This window comes from Etheostoma spectabile, unplaced genomic scaffold, assembly GCF_008692095.1.
Source record: "Etheostoma spectabile isolate EspeVRDwgs_2016 unplaced genomic scaffold, UIUC_Espe_1.0 scaffold00004931, whole genome shotgun sequence".
Lineage (NCBI taxonomy): Eukaryota > Metazoa > Chordata > Actinopteri > Perciformes > Percidae > Etheostoma > Etheostoma spectabile.
This window is the reverse complement of record NW_022603212.1, coordinates 36,658-42,657: the sequence shown is the minus strand read 5'-3', so window position 1 is coordinate 42,657 and position 6,000 is coordinate 36,658.

The window sequence follows — 6,000 nt, the reverse complement described above, 5'->3', positions numbered from 1 at the left end:
CTGTGAACAGGAGTGGCACCTGGTGTGGTCGTTGTTTAGGGTGTGTACTGAAACGCTGACAGGAGTGGCCTCGGTGGGGTCTTGGCTGCTGTAGCCATCTCTTTTGAAGGTTGTGCGTTCAGAGATGATATTCTGCATACCTTGATTACGGTTACATTCCATTTCAATGATGGCCTCCGACAATTATGAAAACAAACTAGTGAGGTAAAAACGATTATTGTGCCACACTCAGGTTCGCAATATTCTTTCTTTTTCATTTGAATTATATCCAAGGAAATCCACTGTTAAAAATACAAGTTTAAAAAAAAAGGATAAATAAATGGATGATGTTTCCAAAGTCGATAAGTAATAGTCTTAAATAATTGTGATCTCAATATTGACAAAATAATTATGATTAAGATTTTTTGCCATAATCGAGCAGCCCTAACCTTGGTTGTAATGAGTGGTTACTTAAATCAGTTGCCTTTCTACCATCTTGAACCTGTCTGCCACTCTTCTCTGAAATCAATATGATATTTCGTACAATATGAACACACACTGAATAGTATTCCCTTTTCAGGATGTTGGAGACGTACCAGGAGGAAGTGGCTCTTCGGGCAGTAGTCAATGAGAGCAAGTGCCTTCAGGAATCACCTTTTTCAAACTCCCCACACGTCAGTTATACTCAACCTTAGGTTTTATGTGTTACAGACCTTGGATAGATACTGAGGATTTGGGTTTGCCGTTAATTTGCTTTCTAATTTAGCTACCTTAAAAGCTAGTGGTATTAATGTCATTCAGAGGTTTGTAGTATAAGTCAGAAGAGTAAAACAAATTTACTTTGGGCTTGCATGCTGTAAACTGGCATATAAATTGATTTATTAAGACTGCCCTAAATGTTTCATATTGTACATGTGCTATGAATGGTACAAACTATTTAATAAGATATGTTAACATTTCTGCTTGGGTTTTGTTTGTATCACATTCCTGTCTTTTTCCCACTTGATTTTCATTGAATGGAAAACCAACTTAATTGTGGACGTAACCAACTCTATGTAATCCAGTGCACACAGCTTTAGAAGTCATATAATATAAAATGAATCAGAAAGTGAGGAAATCTTATAATTGTACATGGTAGTTCACTTACAGTCTATCAAAGCAAAATGGCAACATTCATAGCTTTATGTTGACCCAGTTGGTTTTGAAAGTAAATATCTGAAAATGCTATCAATAATGTAAATAAAATTAGATGTTTTTGTTTTATGAAGGATTTTAGTTGTACTTTTTTATATGGGGGTGGAAATGTTTAAGCTGAAATGTTTGACTTAAAAAGGGGCTGTATGCTGCTGCATTTCAAGTCCTATTTTGTAGTCTTGTGATCACTGTGTAATGCTTCCCGCTAGCTAGTTTTAGATGTAAACTCCAACATTAACATTAGTACAGAGCTTTGGAGGGCTGGTTCAAAGGCAGCGTATAACAGCTGCTGCTGCACAAGTATTGTTTGCAACAGCTAGCATTTACAACAAGTAAAGCTATCTGTCCATCAGGAAACTTTATAAATCACAGCATTGAGGCAGAGCAGCCAGAGGACTTCAGAATGAAAACCAGAAAACATGTATACCTTTTCTTCATAACCGTACTAGCACTTTCTGTGTGACACACTGAACGCGCTCCAACTCAATTCTGTCGTCTGTGCTTTCTGGATGGACTGGGCCGATGGGGCAGCGCTGGTCCTGTGTTTGGTGGGTGTGACCTGTGTGCTCAGCCAGCAGCCAGATATAAGGAAACTGCTCAGTGTGTTGTCACACAGAGCCAAGACTAAAGAAAACTGCTGAAAACAATTCTGAACACTGGGTGATCAGATTTTTGTCTCACAGGGATTTCTTTCAATATGTTTAGCTCATTATTTGACGCTTTGGCCATGTTTAACATGAACGCTGGCATTGTAACATCATAGATATGAAGGTCTCCTTTAACAATAGTTATAAATCAAAAGAGGTTTCTGGGCTCTATTCTAACATAAATTAATAGTATATACTACTACACTGTAATATAAATTGTCAATGTGGAAATTTAAGTAAATTAACAAGCAAATCTATATAAAATTACTGAACGAATATCTTTTACTGTCAATTGTCCTAATTGCACTACTTTTAGTAATGTTTTTACCGTTATCAAATCTTAATACTTAGATTTAGCTTATAATAACTCAAAATTTTGTGAATATGATACATTCTGATAGTGGTTTTACAAACTTATGTGAAAACAATACATTTTCTTTTTGTGTGTGTAATTACAGGATTGTGGCAGTTTTAAATGACAAAAACTGTATTTTTACAGTTTAATACTGTTATAGACAGTTTAAAAATGCTTATAGACATTTTTACTCTGACTAAAAAGCAATTCCAAGGTATTTTTTTCAAATAATGAATTTTTCCATAATTTTACGAGGTATTCGTCAATTCACAAGTATTCTATGTAACATGACAGAAAAAATACTTTTTGTTGCTGTTAATTACCACTAATTCTATCAACTTTTAGCAGTGTTTTTACAGTATTAAACTAAATTTACAGTTTTATCTTATAAATAAAAAAAATATTTTGAAAATACAATGAATTTAGAATGTATTTTTAAGTAATTTATGTGAAAAAACATAAATTTTCTGTAAAATAAGATAATGCTATTTTATTCACAGTTACAGCTTTTTTCGTTATTTTACTTTAGACATTTAAATTCACAGTTTATTATTGTAATTTATTGTTTTTTTTCTGTATTTAAAAAATACAGAAAAAAACTGTAAATTTAACAGGAAAAAGTACGTAAAATTACAGATTTTTTTTACAGTGTATACATTGCAGCCTGTTCTTGTTTTTAAGCGTGGGGCACGTAATAAAAACTGACAGTCATGTAAACCTTGGTTGAAGCTAATATTCCTTGGTTGAAGCTAATATTTCGTTGACTAATTATGCTTTTGACAGATTTGGAGACCCATGGTATATTATTTGGACATATGTATCTGGATTTACGAGGGATGACTAAGTCCTCACCGAAGGGATGTATGCAGAACAGTCTCTTTGAGCCATCATGTCCTTACATTTGTTTTTGAATAGATCCCATCAGGCAGCAGTAGCATTCATGTAGACACTGGATTGATCATCTGACCAAAACCGGAACTAACTTTCGTTTCGGCTTGTTTCTCTTCAGGGCCGTTTGTTAGACGGAACCAAATGGAACAGAGTTGTGGTCAGACATGCCGAGTAGAGCTCTGAGGTAGGACTTTACGCATCTTTGATGGATCCATAACAGTTTGCCATGTTTCTTTACATTTACAGTTTTTTGGATTGCTTAAGCACGATTTCAAAACAGGGCCCGTGTTTTCAAACACTACACACAATTAGCACCACACACCCAACTAGCAAAACACTACAGATCCTTTGCATAATTAAAACTCCTTGTAAAACTATACACTTCTGTTTAAAAACCACACTTTGTTACCATATGAAAACACACACGTCACATTACTATACTCTGTTTGCACGAGTTACACTGCTCTGATAAACCTAAAACACTTTTAGCACTTCTACTTCCCTATGATTAGAGTTGGCTACCATCCACAAAGTACAAATATAATGTAAATCACCAAACACTACACAAGACCACATGTTGCAGAATGAGAAAACTCATTTATTTTCAACAGCCCAAAATGTTGACATGGAGATTCACAATACTGTAACAAATGTCACTTTACGTATTGTACTGTAAGTTTACTGTAAAAAACAAAACACTAGACATTGTCTCTTCGCCTAGCTGGATCTGGCCAGAGAATTCATCAACCGCAGGCAATGTTGTCATTAGCAAGACCCTGGGAAGAAACGTCTTGATGACGAATCCACCTTGTATTGCTGCTACCTCCATGGTCACAGGCCTCCTCATGGCTTGGATGAGGGGTACCCTCAGCCTGGAGACGGAGATCATATACCTTCCACGCCATGCCGAGAAAAACTCTTCTATAGGGTTGAGAAATGGAGAGTATGGTGGAAGATATAGGACGGTGAAATTGGATGTTGCTGAAACCAGTTCTGAACCAGAGCAGAGCGGTGGAAAGACACATTGTCCCAGACAACAATGTATTGCATATGATCGATTTGATTTGCTGCTGTTAGTTGTGCAATTGGTCCAAGAACGTGAGTATGAGTGCTGTGTTGTAAGGGCCCATATGGGCATGGCGGTGGAGGACCCCATTCTGTGTAATGGCTGCACAGAGTGTTATATTACCCCCACGTTGCCCGGGACATTGACTATAGCCCTGTGGCCAATGATGTTTTTCCCCTCCTTCGTGTTCTCGTCAGGTTGAACCCAGCCTCATCTACGTAGATGAACTCATGCTGGATCTCCTCTCCATCCATTTGTAAAACTCCCTGAAGAACAGTAATCAGGCAAAATTGTGTTCAGTGTCGATCTAGTATACATATTACAGTACAGTAAAAGATTATGAGACAGTATGCAAGATCACATGCTTAGGTGAATACATACCTCTGCATAATCATGCCGCAGTCGTTCCCTTTCGAATTGCGCTCGAAAGGCACTCGATAATTTGCTTCATTTGAATATGTTTTTTATTAGGATGCGTGCCAGTGTTGATGTTGAGACCTGATGGATATTGTTGAAACCGACGTGGTTATTGACAATGTTAGCTTGGAGCTGATGAGGGTTATAGCATTGTTGGCATGTTTACTATCTCCCTCTCTTGCGGTTCTGTGAACATAGGTGGCCTCCCCCTCGTCGTTCCTGACCCTCAGTTCTATGTAGAGAAAAAACAGGTAACAATAGTACAGTAATTTCACAGGAAAGGTAACAGAAGTGCTGATAGTGCATAGAATACAGTACTGTAAGCATTTGCTGAAACCGTGCAGATGTTTTTGATATGATGATATTTTACAATACCTATTTTCCAGTCGCAATGTTTATCACCCTTGCACTGTGTATCGGCTTAGATTTGGCTGTACTCGCGTCCAGCCTCCCTCAGCGTCAGCCGTGGTTGACAACCTGGTCAACCAGTGTTGCGCGGATCTCATTGCAGATTCGGCCACTTTGAGCACTTTTTTGTCTTCCTCTTCCTCTTCATCTTCCTCTACCTCCAGCATGGCCTCAATCTTCCTCTTCGTTGATTCCTCCTCTGTTGATTCCTCTTCCTCCCCTTCCTCCTCTTCCTCCTTGTCCTTCTCCTCCTCCTTGTCGTCCTCCTCTTGTCCTTGTCCTCCTCCTTCTCCTCAACCTCGTCCTCCACCTCGTCTCCACCTCGTCTTACTATTTCTCTGACTCTTTCCATTGTGCTTGAAGACCGATGAACTCACCTGCTGCTTTTTATAGTGCTTATACACCTGATGGTGTGTCTACAATTAAGCAAACAAGTGTTGCACACCTGATGACTGTGTGAATCAATTGGTTGGAAGGTGCGGTAATTTGACAGTCAGTGCTTTGGTATTGCAAGGAAGTGACTTCATAATAGATTTGTGTGTGTATGTATGTTAAGTGTGTTTAGTGTTTTGCAAATCACTGTGTGTAGAGTTTGCAACAAGTGTGAGGTTGACAATGTGCTTATAGTTGTGCAAATATGGGCTGATCTTTTGCTTCTTGAGTGTAAGGTTTTGCTATAGTGTACTACTTTTAACTTTAGTGTGTAAGCAATCCAAAAAAACTGTAAGAGAACATGAATCTGCGCAAGAAACGCAAATGCAAGTACAGTGTTTTGTGAGCATTTTTATTGTAACACATGTAAAGTTACCATGTGTTTGTACACAGTAGACATATCTACTGCTGGATTCACTGTCTGTGGCAAGTCCTTCAAAACCTGTTCTTTACTTGCTTTTCCCACATCCTCTGAACGCTTAGCTAACTAAAGGACTTAAGTTGGCCAATAATTGTTGCTTTTTCATCTTCATTGTGATTGTTGTGTGCCTTTAATATCACACATGTGAATATTATGAAAGAAATTGACAAGCAAACCCTTGCAAAATTTT